The following is a 17139-nucleotide window of genomic DNA, read 5'->3' as shown; positions in this document are numbered from 1 at the left end:
AACACCTGATTCATTGAGGAATTTCCTTTCTAATTCATCAGTTAAGTTGACTGAAGTAACTTAACAAAGTGCCCTTATGTTCTGGTACTAAGAAAGTGACCTTTCAATAAAATTATTGAAATGCAAAAAAAAGACAACAAAACAATATTGTGTTAAAAAACATATGAAACATCTACACTATTGACCTCCCACATCTGTAATACTTACTTGTGAAAAGAGATATGTTTTTCATATCTCTTCTTTGCAGCTATTATCTTTTTTCCTTTAATTCTCTAATTTTCAATATTTTAACTTGTTTTGTAGTTTTTTTTCCATTAATATTGTTGTAATTATTGAATATATTATTTTCTTTACTCTGTACACTTCACATTAGTTTATGTAATTTTTTCCATGCTTCTTTGAATTCATTATATTTATTGTTTCAGCATAGAAATTTTTCATTATTTTCATGTATGGCAATTTTTAGCCATCCCTTTTTTTGAGAGGTATCTATTTTATTTCCAATTCTTTGCTATCACAAAAGTAATGTTATAAATATTTTGATATATATATTAGATATTTGCTCTTATCAATGAATTTTTTTCAGGGTAACTAGATCCTCTTAATAATAATGGCTATTAATATCTTCTCTGTCTTTGAAATTGTGGTCTTATCTTCTGATAAATTCTTCATAGAAGATCTCACTAGACCATTTTTCTGGCATTTTAACATTTTGTGGGTACTAATGTAATGCCTGGACTGTCTTTTGTTTCCAATTGCTCTTATAAAATAACTTGCCAATCTCTTATTCTGAGCATTCATTTGCATGAGTATATGTATTAGTTCTTTTCTTGTGTTCAAGTTCACAAGCAGGACGCTATTCCCATCATGAATCTCTGCAATGGATTTTTTCTTTAGTTTTATTCTATGAAGCAACCCATATTTTTATGGAGTTGCTGGTTAATTTAATTGGCCCAAGATTCTATTTGTTACAGTGAAAGTGACTCTTACTTTGTTTTCTAGTGCAGAAGGGTAGGAAGGGAAGATAAATAAAGGAAATCTTATAGAGCTTTATATGGAAATGTGCTGGAGTCAGCTCATACTGGCTCAAAATATCTATTAAATTTTCAGTGTGAGCATTACCCCTTGGCAGACACTACAAATCAGGTCTTGATTTATTATGTATTGAGTATCTAGACTTAAGAAAGTATGACAAAAAATTAAAAATGCAGATTAAACTTAAAGGTATGTTGTACTTTTCAGAGAGATAGTTATTAAACATTTACTAGCATACCATTGGATTCCTGCCTTTATATATCTCCTATCATTTGAGTAAAGAATAACTAATATATGCAAAGAATTCATGAAATCCTGAAGAGGTTTAATGAGGTAAGAGATCTATAGGTATGGAATTATTATCTACCAACTTTTGGGGTGATCAGTGAAGGCTAAGCTGGAACGAGTAACTTTTTGCCTGTGAAAAGCCTAGATCTGCAAAGGTCACTGTGTACAATGGTCTTCATATTGCAAATGGGTACTAGGAACTGAGTGGGGAAGAGAAGAATCCAAAGAAGAATTAATAATTCAAAGAATCTGAGAAAAAATCCACTATCACACCCTTATCTTCCAACTAGACCTTCACATGATCCCCAGAATTTTCCTGGAATTTAAAAGTAGGCTCATGGACCAGATATATTTTGACAGGTAGGGGTTAAATAGGATTTGAGAACTTAGAGCAAACTTTCTGCTAACCTTGGCCTCATTCCACTATTCCTTCCCAATGGGGACACCCCATCTTAGAGTTAGCTTCCTCTTACCCAGGCAGAGTTCATTAGGAATGGTTCTCTAACCTGAATTAATTAGCTCCCTCTCCACATCTCATTCTGATTGCTACCCTGGGCCTATTCACCATAACTAAGAGAGGCCATTGGGAGTCCCATTCAACCTGGTTCCCTGGGCTGCCCACATGCCTCATTAATAACTTTTTAACAAGATAACTCATTAGTGGAGCTAAGAGGTTTTGAAACCTCAGGGGTCACGGAGGAAGCTGGGGACAGTAGGCAACAGTTACTGCGCAGAACTAGGTTTCTTAGGAGAATCTCTGATTTTATTTGGTGACCACCAAAAATAACCTTCATCCTCCATAATCCTACAATACCACCTCAATTCACACAATCTAATTAGCTTTGGGGATCAGAAGTCTCAGATCAGAGACAGACCCAGGGACCTGCTTCTGCTAGTATGAACTTCCCACTATTGAGTCCAAGGTCTTTACAAGGCTCTTTGTACTGGCTAGGTCTTCTAGGCCCAAGTTAGAATAATCAAAGGTGCCTAGGGTTTGGCTAGACTCAGGAGACTATTTAGATAGATGGCAGTTAGACTAAGAAGGAAGTGAAGTTAGTCTGGGAAGGAAGGTAAGAATGGATTCAGTTTCAACCAATTATTACAAGTTTAATCAGGTTAGAACTCCTCCATCTTGATTGTTTTAGTATGAAACTTTAGGAACAAGAAGTGGTTACTATGACTTTCCTGTATTCTCAGCAACTTCCTTAGTGTCAGCTGAGTAAAGGAAACTATGCAGCTCATTCTGAATTTCAATCTTGTCTTCATTTAGGGTTTACAAGGTTGAAGTATAAATTGGATTTGGGGGTGGTAGTGAGTTAGTGAGAAGATGAAGATAACTCCTAAATTTGGACCTGAAGGACTGAGAGGATGATGTTTCCATCTTCAGTAATAAAAAACAGATAGGGTAAGAGAGGGGAAGGACTTAGGAGGGAAGGTTGAGTTCTATTTTCAGACATATTTAGTTTAAGAGGTCTTCTGGATATCCAGTTTGAGATGTCTGAAAGGCAATTGGAGATGTGTGATTGAAAGTGGATTGAGCACTAGGCCTGTAGTTAGAAATTCTCAACTTTGTGAGTTTAAATCCAGTCTCAGAAATTTACTAGCTCTGAGATCCTGGGCAAGTCACTTAAACTTGTTTGCCTCAGTATCCTCAGCTATAAAATGAGCTAAAGAAGAAAAATGGCACACCATTCTAGAATCTCTGCCAAGAAAATCCTAAATGTGGTTGCAATGAGTCAGCCATGAGTACCCAACAATAAAAACAATGCATCTAACCTCATAGTGTTTCCCTTGTTAGCTTCTGACTTATACATATAATTTCTAATATAAAGGAGATAGGTTCACTCATCAGAAAAATAAGGGAACATAAGGGGTCATATCTAAGGGAAATATAGGCTCCTTTTTTCTTCTTTGATAGAATCCATTTCAAATGAGCATATGAGGCACATGCGCCTGCATTAATTTTTTTTCCTGATTCATTTAACTTTTATTCTGTATATTATCTTTTCCAATCCTTCATTCATTTAAAATTTTTTTTGTACAAGTGATATTTTTATACATTTCTAAAATATTCTTGTTTAAAAGTAAATATAATATTCTTCCCCCCCCAAATAGACCCTCATGAGAAATAAAGTAAAAGAAAGAGAAAAAAAATGTGCTTCAGTCTGTGTTCTGACACCACCAGCTCTGTCTCGGGTGGATGATAAGTCCATCACAAAAGCTACTTCCATATTTTTCCATCATTGATGTTGCTGATGTCAACTCCCTTCATCCATACCTCCCTACTACCATATACTATATTTTCTCTCTCCTTTCACTCTGTCCCTCTTCTAAAATGTGCTGTAGGGTAGTTGAGTGGTGCCGCAGATAGATCACCAGCCCTGGGGCCAAGAGGCCCTGAGCCCACATACCACCCCTGAGACCCAGCAACCACTGGGTCCCGTGGCCCTGGACAGGCCACCCAATCCCAGCCCCTTGCAAGAAGTAAAAAAGAAAATGTGTTATATCTGATCACTCTCCCCCACGATCCACCCTCTCCTCCATCACCCACATCCTGCACTTCCCCCCTTCCCCTCTTCTCTCCTTTTTACTCTAGATGTCTATATCCCATTGAGTATATATGCTTTTTCCTCTCTGAGCCACCTCTGATGAGAGCAAAGGTTTCCTCATTCCCCCTCACTTCCCTGCTTCCATATCCTTGCAATAGCTCATTGCAATAAAAAATATCTTTTATAAGAAATATCTTAGCCTATTCCACCTTTCCTTTCTCTTACTCCCAGTACATTTCCCTTTTAGCCATTGACTCCATTTTTACAATATATTATATCTTCCAATTCGGCTCCCTCCTGTGCTTCATCTATACAAGTTCCTTCTACCTGCTTTATTAAATGAGAGGTTTCATATGAGTATTATCAGTATCATTTTTCTATGCAGGAATACATGCAGTTCATCATCATTAAGTCCCTCATATTTTACTCTTCTCCTCCAGTCTCTATGCTTCACCTGAGTCCTGTATTTAATGGTCAAACTTTCTGTTCAGCTTTGGCTGTTTCAACAGGAACAATTGAAATTTCCCTGGCTCATTGAAAGTCCATCTTTTCCCCTGGAAGAGGATGTTCAATTTTGCTGGGTAGTTGATTCTTGGCTGCATTTGCCTTCTGGAATATTATATTCCAAGCCCTATGAGCCCTTAATGTAGTTGCTGTTAAGTCCTGTGTGATCATGACTGCAGCTCCACAATATCTGAATTGTGCCCTTCTGGCTGCTTGTAATATTTTCTCTTTGACTTGGGAGTTCTGGAACTTGGCTATAATATTCCTGGGGGTTGATTTTTTGTATCTCTTTATGGGGGGAGATTGGTGGATTCTGTCAATTTCTATTTTGTCCTTTGCTTCTAGGATATCTGGGCAATTTTCCTGTAGGAATTCTTTAAAAATGAGGTCAAGGCTCTTTTCCTGATCATGACTTTCAGGTATCCCAATAATTTTTAAATTATCTTTCCTGAATATGTTTTCCAGATCAGTTGTTGACTTCATTTTCATGTTTTTCCTGCATCTCTCTCATTTCTTTCCCCAATTTTTCTTCTATCTCCCTTACTTGATTTTCAGAATCTTTTTTGATCTCTGTCATGGCCTGAGCCAACTTTCGTTTTTTTTGGAGTCTTTAGATGCAGGAGCTTGTACTTCCTCATCTTCAGATTGAATATTTTGATCCTTCTTGGGATCATAAACAAAGTATTTCTCAGTAGTGTTCCTCTTTTTTCTCTGTTTACTCATTTCTCCAGCCTGTGCCTGGTTTTGGGGTACTTTCTGAGTTTTTGGGTATTATTGGGACACCTCCCCCACAAGGATCTCAGTATGTGGAGCTCTGACTCCCTCCTGTCTGTGTATGACCACAAGTGTACCCCTCTGCCACTGGGCTGAGGTGGGGGGCCTTGTTCTGGGGGGGGCCTAGACTGTGAACAGGATCTGAATGTGGTCAGAGTCCCAGAGTCCTGTTCCAGGTACAGAGGGCAAACCTCCAAAGTCTCCCCTACTTTCACTGGGCTGAAGACTCAGGGCTCAGTTGCCTGGAGATTCCTTCTTGCTGGCTCCATGCTTGCTTCCATTTCCTGAAGCCACTGCCACTGTGCTGAACTTTCTGACTGCTGCAACCACCCTGAGGGTATGGGCTTCACCACTTGCTCTGGGTTGCTGATCCTACAAGTTGTTCCTGGTGCTCCCTGGGGTGTAGGCCAGGAAACTGCCCCTGCTGCTATGAACTGTGGCTCCCAGGTGCTCTGGGGCTGCCTCAGGGAGGCTGAAGTTTCTTCACTCTGGTGGGCCGTCACTCTAACCCCATGGAGCGGGGTTACCTTGGTCTGGAGAATTGCCTCACTGGATCTTTCTGTGGGTTCTGTCTCTCAAAAATTTAGTTAGAGTCATAATTTTAAGATTTTTAAAATATTATGGAAAAAAACCACCTAGGAAAGGCTCTTCTCCTGTGCCATCTTGGCTCTGCCCCCCGCCCCCCCCCCCATTAATTTTGATGAAAGTACTTTCTCAGGGAGTGCTGATATAATTTATCTTATCATTATTTTCTTGAATTCAGCAACTATTTTTAAAAGCTACTTTCATTTTTGCCATTTATTTTTAACTTTGCAGTAATTTTCACTTAATAATACCATTATTCCTAACAATGAAATCTTCCTTATAATAACAAAAAAATCGTGCTTATACCATCAAAACAAAGCTGATCCTATAACAATGGCACCTGATGGTGCTTGTCACATTTCATAGTCACATTTTCTTTCCCCTGCTGAGATATATCTAGACTCTCCAGGCCTGAGATTTTCAACAATACTCATTTAGCATCTTCTAAGTGAGTCTCCAGGATAGTTAGGGGGCTCAATGGATAGACTGTTGCCTCTGGAGTCAGGAAGACTTGAGTTCAAATTTGACTTCAGACACTTAGTAGCTGTATGACCCTGGGAAGTTACTTAACCCTATTTGACTCAATTTCCTCATCTAAAAATGAGCTAGAGAAGGAAGCATTAAGCTCAGTATTTTTGCCTATGAAACTCCAGATTGGGTCATGAAGAGTCTAAAAAAGACTGCAAATGACTAAACAGCAGCAAAGGTGACATATATGTGGCACTGGAAATTGACTTGGTTCTGGAAATTATTGAGGTGAAACCATACCTCACCTTTGTTCACTGAAGAACTTTTAGTCTCATTATGGAATGGGGGCAGGGGAGATGGTATACAAGTAACCAAAAAGGGAAATAGTTCTTTAAAATTATTAGAGGTTTAAAGAAAGAAAGAAAGAAAGAAAGAAAGATGGCTTCTAAGTTGGAAGTATAGATGGATGTCAAAGAAATCTTTATGAAGGAGGATGTGATGCTTGAATTGGACAATGAAAGGAAAATTTTCAGTAGCTAAAGATGGGTGGTAGATGACCAGAAGAATTTTAGGAATGGAGAATAACGTAAGATAAAAGTATGAAGGGGAGAGATGGGTAATTATTATTTACCATTCAATGGTGTGTGTGTGTGTGTGTGTGTGCAGGTTTAGGAAATGTTAGTCATAATCCTTATTCTCAGGGATTTTTATAATCAAGCTGGAGAAACAGTACATACATATAAATGCGCAATATAAAAATAGCTTTCCTTGCCTTCTCTGAAATGGCCTTGGAATCTGAATCTTCCCTCAGAAACTTACTAAGTGACCCTATGCAAGTCACTTAACCATTTAGCCTCATCTTCCTCATCTGTAAAATGGAATGAATAATACCTGATTCATGAGATTGTTAGGATACAATGAAATAGCAGTACAATGTTATTTGTAGGCCTTAAAGTGCTACATTAAATGTTGGCTGTTATTAGTTGAGACTAGTAGGGAAGTGGTTTATTTGAATAGGCCAGATGGGTAGTAAGAAGGTGGTTACATAACACAATCCTTTGCATACAGTAGACACTCAATACATGTTGAGTCATTTCTTTGAGAAAGAATGAGACCTGAGTTCTCTCTCCTACTAACTATGTGATTTTTCTGATCCTCAACTTCCTTATTTGTCAAATGAGGGGATAGAGCTTTTTGATCTCTAAGATTCCAAGTAATGGAAAGAATGCTATGGTGGAAGTTTCAGGGACTAGGTTCAAACTTTGGCTCTGTTTATAAATGGGGTTTTAATCAATTCTTTAGTTTTTTTTTTTATTCCTGTCCTTAAGCTATAAAATATCCAGAATTACTGCTCTGCTTACACCGTTAGGGATGTTGTGAGGATCAAGTGAAATATTGAATGTGAAAATGCCTTGAAAAACATATAAAGCATGACGTAAATGTAAAATTATTTCTATATAATTGGTGAGCTCGGGGGAAAGGGATGAATTTAGGAGTACTTGTGTTGCCAGTAGTGAGAGTTTCCAGCAGACCTAATTTTGATAGGAGGTAAATCATGGAACTGTGACTAAGGAGATTTGATTGCTGGAGAACAACAACAATAACAATAATAACTAGCATTTATATTTTACCTTACAGCTTGCAAAATACTTTACAAAGATTATTCCATCTGATTCCCACGACAACAATCCTGCAAGGTAGACTGTATTATTTAAATTCAGGGACAACTAAGGTAAAGAATTGACTTGAGGGCAGCTAGGTGGCGCAGTGGATAAAGCACCAGCCCTGCAGTCAGGAGTACCTGGGTTCAAATCCAGTCTCAGACACTTAATAATTACCTAGCTGTGTGGCCTTGGGCAAGCCACTTAACCCCATTTGCCTTGCCAACCCCCCCCCCAAAAAAAGAATTGACTTGAGTTATATTTAAGGAGGAATGAGAGAAAGCACAAAGTAAATTGGATTAAATTTCAGAAACCTTTGTTTCTTAGGAATAGCTGAACTGAAGCTTTTGAAAGCTGGCTCATAATTCTGTATCACAAAAGATAATATTTTTCTCATTAAAAATAACATCTGGTTCACATTTTCATTCAATAGTAATATTCAATCAATCAGATCTGATTAACCAGTGATAGGGGATCTGATTGACTGGATATTGCTACTGAGATAGACTATTAACCCTCTGCTTAGGAACTGTCAAACTTTCATTGGCATCAATTTGTCTTAATACTTGAAAGAAAAATGAAGTATTATTTCAAGTATTAAGGCAGGAAATCAAGTCCTTGACTGAATGTATCAGTGAAGTATGGCATCCCACAAACTACCCTGGCCCACATAACAAAAACTAACCCCTCTTCTATTTCATAAATCTCGACAAGAAAGAGTCAGAAGACCTGGGTTTGAATTGTTGTTCTTTTAATAATGTATTTATAAGGTGGAACCTCAAGAGTTATTTTAATTTGCATTTCTTTTATCAATAGTGATTTAGAGCAAAAGCTTCAGAGACTATCTACAGTCATTAGGAAAAAAAGCTCTAAATTGCTATTGGTTAGAGAAATGTAAATTATAACAACTTTGAGGTATCACTTCATACTCATTAGATTGACTAATATGATAGAAAAAGGAAATGGTAAATGTTCTAGAGGAAATGGGAAAATTGGGACATGAATGTACTATTGATGGAGTTATGAACTAATCCAACCATTTTTGAAGAATTATGTTCTCCATTTGAAGAACTATGTTTGGACTTTGGAATTATGTCCAAAGGCCTATCAAAATGTGCATACCCTTTGATCCAGCAATACCACTACTGGGTCCCCTGAAGAGATGATGAAAAAGGGTAAAAACATCACTTGTACAAAAATAGCAGCCCTGTTTGTGGTGGCAAAGAATTGGAAATCAAGTAAATGTCCTTCAATTGGGGAATGGCTTAGCAAACTGTGGTATATGTAGGTCATGGAACACTATTGCTCTATTAGAAACCAGGAGGGATGGGAATTCAGGGAAGCGTGGAGGGATTTGCATGAACTGATGCTGAGTGAGATGAGCAGAACCAGAAAAATACTGTACACCCTAACAGCAAAATGGGAGTGATGATCAGTCTTGATGGACTCACTCATTTCATCAGTGCAACAATCAGGGACAATTTGGGGCTATCTGCAATGGAGAAAATCATCCGTGTCCACATAAAGAACTGTGGAGTTTGAACAAAGTTCAAGGACTATTCCCTTTAATTTAGGGGAAAAAACCTGATATCTTATTTCTGATCTTGTTATCTCTTATACTTTATGTTTCTTCCTTAAGGATATGATTTCTCTCTCATCACACTCAATTTGGATCAATGTACAACATGGAAACAATGTAAAGACTGACAAATTGCTTTCTGGGGGGGTGGGGGAGGGAAGTATGATGGGGGAAAATTGTAAAACTCAAAATAAATAAAACTTTTAATTAAAAATAAAAAAAATGAGGGGCGGCTAGCTGGCACAGTGGATAAAGCACCCACCCTGGAGTCAGGAGTACCTGGGTTCAAATCTGGTCTCAGACACTTAATTACCTAGCTGGGTGGCCTTGGGCAAGCCACTTAACCCCATTTGCCTCGCAAAAAAAAACGTAAAAGAAAAATGTACAGAAGAAAACAAAAATTAGTGAAGAAAAGGCTCATACAAATAGAAAACTACTTTTTGACTACTTTTTAAAATTTAATAAATACTTGTGAAAATAAAAAAGATAAAAATATGCATTCCCTTTGAGAAATATCACTAATATGTCTTTATTCCAAAGAGATCATGAAAAAAGAAAAAGAACCCACAACTACAAAAATTTTTATAGTGGCTCTTTTTGTGGCAGTAAAGAATTAGAAACTGAGGGAATGCCAGTCATTTGAGGAATAGTTGAACAAGCTGTTGTATATAAATGTAATGGAATACTATCATGTTATAAGAGATGATGAGTAGGCAGATTTCAGAAAACTGGGAAAGACTTACATGCACTGATGCTGAGTAAAGTAAATAGGACTAGGACAACATGGTACACAGTAATAGCAACATTATGTGATAATTATGATAGATTTAGCTCTTCTCAGAAATACAGTGAAACAAGAGAATTCCAAAAATCTTCTGATAGAAAATGCCATTCACAACCAGAGAAAGAACTATGGAGTATGAAAGCAGACTCCATAAATTCTTCCCTTAACAAGAGATTTGACAGGTAAAATATTCCATGCTACCCTAGTTTATTTCTGTTATCACCCTTTATGTCTAAATCATATTCCAATTTTTATCTTATCCTGGATACAGTATGAAATATTCTATGCCTTATTCCTGCCAAACTTCATTCCAGTTTTCCCTGTACTTTTTGTCAAATAGTGAGTTTTTGTCCCTAAATCTCAAATTTTTGGGTTTATTAAATTCTAGATAACTGTGCTCATTTACAATTATATGTTGTGTACCTAAGGAATTCCACTATGCAATTTCATTATTTCTTAGCCAGTAGCAGATTGTTTTGATGATTACCATTTTGTAATACAGTTGGAGATGTGGTACTGCTAAGTCACTTTCTTTCACCTTTTTTTTTTCATTTTTTTCCTTGGTATTCTAGACTTTTGTTCTTCTAGATGAGTTTTGTTATTATTTTTTCTAGTTCTTCAAAATATTTTTTGCTAATTTGCTTGGTATGGTATTGAATAAGTCAGGCTGTACAACCTTAGATTATCTTAGGAGTACATTTAAATAAAATAATTATTTGAGGGCAGAATAAAAAATACAGCACATTAATATAATAGTTAATTTGTAGTCTTACCTTGGTTACATTTAGCAAGTGCTACAAAAAGTCATGGTACTTTTAAGTTCTTAGAAAGTGGGGGAACACGTGTCATCACCGCATAGGTAAAGGCATGAAGTGCAAAAGCAAGCACGAACAACAAAGTGACAACACAATTGTATAAAGGTAGGTGTGTACTGACTAGTCTGCATTCATCCTATAGACATAGTGTATCCCATAGATCAACTGAAAATTTCATGTAGTATGTTCCATCCGTAATACTTCTTAAAATCACCAAAGAAAATTTACAACAATGAAATTATTTATTAGTGATGGAATTAAAAAATATAATATGCATTCTATATAAATTATTATTTTATTTTTTCACTCCTGAAAATTAAAACCCATTGGTGGGTCTCATAAAATTGCACTGGGTGCTGTGTTCTCAGGCCATATTTTGAACAGTCCTGGTATAAGTAATTAATTTAAGTAGATTTGTAATTTTTGTTATAATAGTTTGATCTATCCATGAGCAATTAATATTTTTACAATTGTTTAAATCTGCCTTCATTTTTTTGAAAAATATTTTGTAATTGAATTCATATAGTTCTTTGGTTTGTCTTAGCAAATAGATTCCAAACTATTTTATAGTGCCTGCAGGTATTTTATTTTATGTTTTAAAAATATTTTATTTGTTTTCCAGTTATATATAATAGTAGCTGTTATAATTTTTTGTAAGGTTTTGAATTTTACAATTTCCCTCCTCCCTTCTCTCCCCCACCAAGAAGGCAGTCTGATAATCTTTACATTGTTTCCATGCTATCCATTGATCAAAAACAATATATTTTTGTACAAGTGATGTTTTTACCCTTTTTCATCATCTTTTCAGAGTATAGATACAGTAGTGGATCAAAGGGTATACATATTTTTATTGCCACCCTTTGGGCGTAATTCCAAATTGCTCTCCAGAAAGGTTGGATCAGTTCGCAGTTCCACTAACAATGCATTAGTATCCCAGATTTCCCACATCCCTTCCAGCATTGCTCATTGTCCTTTTTGGTCATATTGGCCAATCTGAGAGAAGTGAGGTGGTACCTCAGAGATGCTTTAATTTGCATTTCTCTGGTCAGCAATTATTTGGAGCAATTTTTCATATGACTATGGATCGCTTTGATTTCCTCATCTGTAAATTGCCTTTATAGGTATTTTATTTTTTTATTTTTTTCTAAAGCAATTTAATAATATAAAACAATCCATTTCTTTCAGATTAGATGAAATCAAAACATAACAAAACCTTTGAGATGTTTTAAATCCATAGGTTAAAATTATAAGTTTAATTAAATAATTGTGTAGAGATGATTTGTGTTGAAAATATTTATCTCCAAAAATAGCTAGATGTATTAATTTCACAGTTCTTGAAAGAAATCTCAATGATTCCCCTGACTGGACCATCACAGGTATAGTGCCATAATTCATGGAACTCATTTTCTCTACAGATATTATGGAAGTTGTGATGGAACCTTAGAGGTACACATATATTCACTGAGATATAGGAAAAAAAAATTTGTGACTTTTATATCAAAAGACAGCTATAAAATTTAAAGCATAAAGTGCAACAGCTAGACTGTAAAAACTATGACTCACCCCCCCCCCCAAATGAGGGTGAATGCTTGCTACCACAGTAGACTTTGCAGGTATTTTAAATGGAATTTCTATTTTATATAAATGATGATAATTTATCTGAGTTTATTTTATATCCTGAAACTTTGCTGAACTTGTTAATTATTTTGACTAGCTAATTGACTAGTTAATTCTTTAAGATTCTCCAAGTATAGTATCATATCCTTTGCAAAGAGAGATAGTTTTGTTTATTCATTGCCTTATTCTAATTCCTTCAATTTCTTTTTCTTTTCTTATTGGTAGAGATACCAATTTAAAAATGATATTGAGTAATAGTGATGATAAAGGGCATCTTTCATTCTTCCCTGATCTTATTGGAAAGCCAAGTTTTCTATTTAGTTCTGTTTTTTTAATTAAAAATGCTTAAAAGTTCTCTACTTCATCAAATATCTTTTTTTGCTCCTGATAGATTCTGTTTTGCTGGAAAGTTTATTTTTGATTGTAATCTTAGATCCTTTGCCTTCTGGAATATAATATTCCAGGTCCTCTGATCCTTCAAGGTGGAAGCTGCTAAATCTTGTGTGGTGCTGATTTTGTTTCAGTGGAATTTGAGTTGTTTCTTTCTGGTTGCTTGCAAGGTTTTCTTTTTGATTTGGGAGCTCTGGATTTTGGGTCTAATTTTACTGGAAGTTTTTCATTTTGGAATCTCTTTCAGGAGGTGATTGATGGATTCTTTTAGTTTCCATTTTAACCACTGGTTCGAGTATATCAGGACTGTTTTCTTTGTAATTTTTTAGACTATGATGTCTAGACTCCTTTTTAAAAATATCATGATTTTTCAGGTAGTGAAAGAATTCTTAAATTATCTCTTTGCAATCTATTTTCTAGGTTCATTGTTTTTCTAATGAGATAGTTTGCATTCTTTTTTTATATTCTTTTAATTTTGCTTTATTGCTTCTTGGAGTCTCATTTAGTCATTAACTTCCACTTATTCAATTCTAATTTTTTAAACTTTTTTTTAGCAAGGTAATAAGGTTAAGCTAGGTAATTATTAAGTGTCTGAGTTCAGATTTGAACTCAACTCCTCCTGACTCCAGGGCTGGTGCTCAATAGAGCACAGTAGATATACTGTGCCATCTAGCTGCTCTCTCCCCATTCTAATTTTTGAGGAATTATTTTCTTCAGTGAATTTTGGTACCTTTTTTCCTATTTGGCCTATCCTGATTTTAAGACTTTCTTTTCTTCAGTGTATTTCAGTGCCTCTTTTTTGCTATTTGGTCAATTCTGTTTTTTTAAGGTTTTATTTTCTTTATTGGTGTTTTGTGTCTCTTTTTCCTAGTTGTTAATCCTCTTTTCTTGTATCACTCTCCTTTGTTTTTCTACTTTTTCTTCTGCCCCTCTTATTCAATTAATTTTTTTGAACCTTCTTGAAATACACATTGTATCTTTATCTAATTCATAATTTTTTTGAAGTTTTTGCTTATAGTTGCTTTGACATCATAGTTTTTTTCTGGGTTTATGTTTTTATTTTCTCCTATAATTAACTAACTTGTTAAGGTAGGTTATCTTTTGTTGTTGTTTGCTCATTTCCCAAGCCTATTTCTTGAGTTTTAACCTCAGATTAAATTTATATTAAATTGTACTCCTTGGGTAGAATTGGCACCGTCCCAAGTTTTCAGAGCTAGCTCTGAGGATCTATAGAGTTTCAGTGCTTTCAAGGTGGTATGAACTAAGAAAATGTGTTATCACTGCTTTTCTATCTTTAACTCTGCCCTTTTCTCAGCAAAGGATCTTGTTCCCTTATAGCCACCAACACTAACACTACTTCTAGCCCTGATACTATGACTAGATCCCCTAATCTCCTTTAGCCACAATTGCTATTACTCCTCTTTGCTTTTTATCTGAGACCAGAATCCCTATTCCCTCATGAGAGCAAGCACTCCTTCTGCTCTGGAAAAAACTACCACAACTCATGCTCCCCTCCAAATACAATTGTTAATATACTTTTTAGTCCTGGGACTATGACTCAGAACTTTTCTTGTCCCGAACCCAATGCCAGCAAAGAGTCTTTGCAATTTTCTTTTACCAGTGTCCCTTTTTCTCTTCTCCTACTGTCCAAGGTCTGAGAGTTCCTGAAACTGCTGCTAGCACCAATGCAGTAAGTAAAAGTATTATTATCCCCATTTGGTGGAGGAAAAGAGTCCAAATCTGTGACTGAATTGCTCCAGCTCTGCTTTATAGTGTTTTGTTCTCTCTATTTTTTAGTGATCCCTCCAAAAGAACAAAGTCTGGATGGGATAGACCCAAGATAGCAATTTCCCCTTTTTGTGTATTTGTACTGGGTCCAGAGCTCAATCTACACACACACACACACACACACACACACACACACACACACACACACACGTATATACATATATATGTAGCTTTTTGACTTATGTCCTCAGGCTTTCATCAGGCTTTTTTTTCTAAATAAGAACTTCTGCCCTCAATTTCCTCCCTGAGATACAGCAGAGGAATCTCAATTGGGAAACTAGACTCAGGCTTCTCCTTTGAAAACTTTTCTGCCTCTCTTTATTTTGGATTTTCTTTTAGCCATCATGCAGGTCATTTGACTCTTTAGTTTTTCATTTTGTGGTTCCAATAAGGATTTTTATTTTGCTCTTCTGAAGCTGGTCTGTGAGAGATAATAGATCTAAGCAATTATAGGGATTATTTTTTTTAGGTTTTTGGCAAGGCAAATGGGGGGTTAAGTGGCTTGCCCAAGGCCACACAGCTAGGTAATTATTAAGTATCTGAGACCGGATTTGAACCCAGGTACTCCTGACTGCAAGGCTGGTGCTTTATCCACTACGCCACCTAGCCACCCCTATAGGGACTATTGTATTCATCACAATACCTTTATCCTAAGATTCTTTTCATTTAAAATTCTTTTACTCTGCTTATAATACACAGGACTTGGCAGAATTTCTTCCATAATGGAGGGGAAAGTGTTCTTCCATAAGACTGAGACCAACCATGCAAGAAAAAAAGATGTGATGCTATTCACACAATACTAGATTGAAGCACCACTAAAAGCAGAGGTTGAAAGTAGATCAAAACTGATGGTTGTGTATGTAGGAGTCAGGCCTGAATCACTATTATTTTCAAAAGGATGTTTTTCAAATACACTTGGAGCATAAAACACCACAACTCTGCTTAAATACATAGGCCAACGAGGGGAGGAAAAACAATAGGTCATACTTCTACAAGTTCCCTTGGCTGATCAATTACTATCAAGTAGTAGTCAGTCCTACTGATATAAGCATGATCTCTCCAAATAATCACAATAACTTATTATCAACTAATGAAATTCTTGGGCTATAACAAATAACCCATTACATTTAGAACCTGGATACCATGTATTATAAGAAAACATAAGACCAAGGTCTCAAAGAAGACTATGGAATAGTAAAGGTTATTCAAATAGAAGATCTTCATCTTTCTCTTCAGTCAATGGATTAGCAGACTCCAACACTTCTCCAGTTGCTTTCCATAATTCCAATTCTTTCTGTTTTTCTCTTTAACAATATTCATCTCCTGTATTTTCTTTAACCTATAAAACTCTTCATGTTCTTGTTCATCCAGTTCTGTAAGTGCATGTTCAATCTAGGGAATGATCACATGCTCAATGGCATTCACTCATCTGTTTGTTATTTTAATGTTCTCATCCAGTGTAACAAATGAAGTCTGCAGTGATACTAGTTTCACCAGCAGTTCCACTGCTTTGGCATAGTTCCTCTTCAGTTTGACCAATTGTTCCCCACCTCTGGCCAAACCAGTCAATTTATAACTGTCAGTTCCTTCTTGATAATGTTCAAACACTGACAAGGTGACACCTGCTACATTATCTTTTTTTGCTCTGATCTTTACTTGGGCTTTGTTGACATTCTGAATAATAGTACTAAAGTTGCCAGCTGTGAATTTGACCTCAGCAAGTGAGAAAACAGCTTCTCCCATCCCTTCACCCATTAGTATTTTGTTCTCAATGATCTTCTTTAGGATCTGCTGAAATCAAAGAGTCAAGGCATCAGATTTTTCTTGAGGAGATTTTGGCTTGTTGGTGTTCTTTTTCATGGAGCTTTCTTAATGGTCTGTGCCATTCACAATGGGAAGATATTGATGAAGTCTAGGCCAGACATCCTGGAGATGGTTGTCTGGTGGTAGCAGGTCCATCCCCAGGCCTATCACTTTTTGGCTTCAAAGCCACCAGTCACTGTTGCTAGCCTCCACCCTCCTCCTCATACAGTCCTATCCTTAGCTTTTATGTTCAAATTGTTGCTACTGTTCTCAGGATGCTCTCAGCTAAGTGGAAATGAAAAACCTTCTCTATTTGCTCTTACTATCTTGTTCTTATCTTCTATGGATCTCTCATTGTCATCTAATTTCAGTCCAAGTCCAATGCTTGCACTGTCCTATGAAGTAGTGACTATTGAATTCTATCATCTATAGTCTGAGACAGAATGAAGTAAAGGCAGAAATATTGAGGGCCTTTCTTAGGGCAATAGAGAGGTATTCT

At 36.3% G+C, this 17139-nt stretch overlaps 1 pseudogene; it reads right to left on the bottom strand.

Moving 5' to 3' along the window:
• Positions 1-16038: 16038 nt before the first annotated feature.
• LOC141517371 (V-type proton ATPase subunit D pseudogene) lies at positions 16039-16762 on the bottom strand (annotated as a pseudogene).
• Positions 16763-17139: the final 377 nt, after the last annotated feature.

The sequence above is a fragment of the Macrotis lagotis genome, chromosome 1 (genome assembly GCF_037893015.1).
Source record: "Macrotis lagotis isolate mMagLag1 chromosome 1, bilby.v1.9.chrom.fasta, whole genome shotgun sequence".
NCBI lineage: Eukaryota > Metazoa > Chordata > Mammalia > Peramelemorphia > Peramelidae > Macrotis > Macrotis lagotis.
The sequence above is the reverse complement of the archived record's forward strand: the minus strand, read 5'-3'. Positions and strand labels throughout refer to the sequence as shown.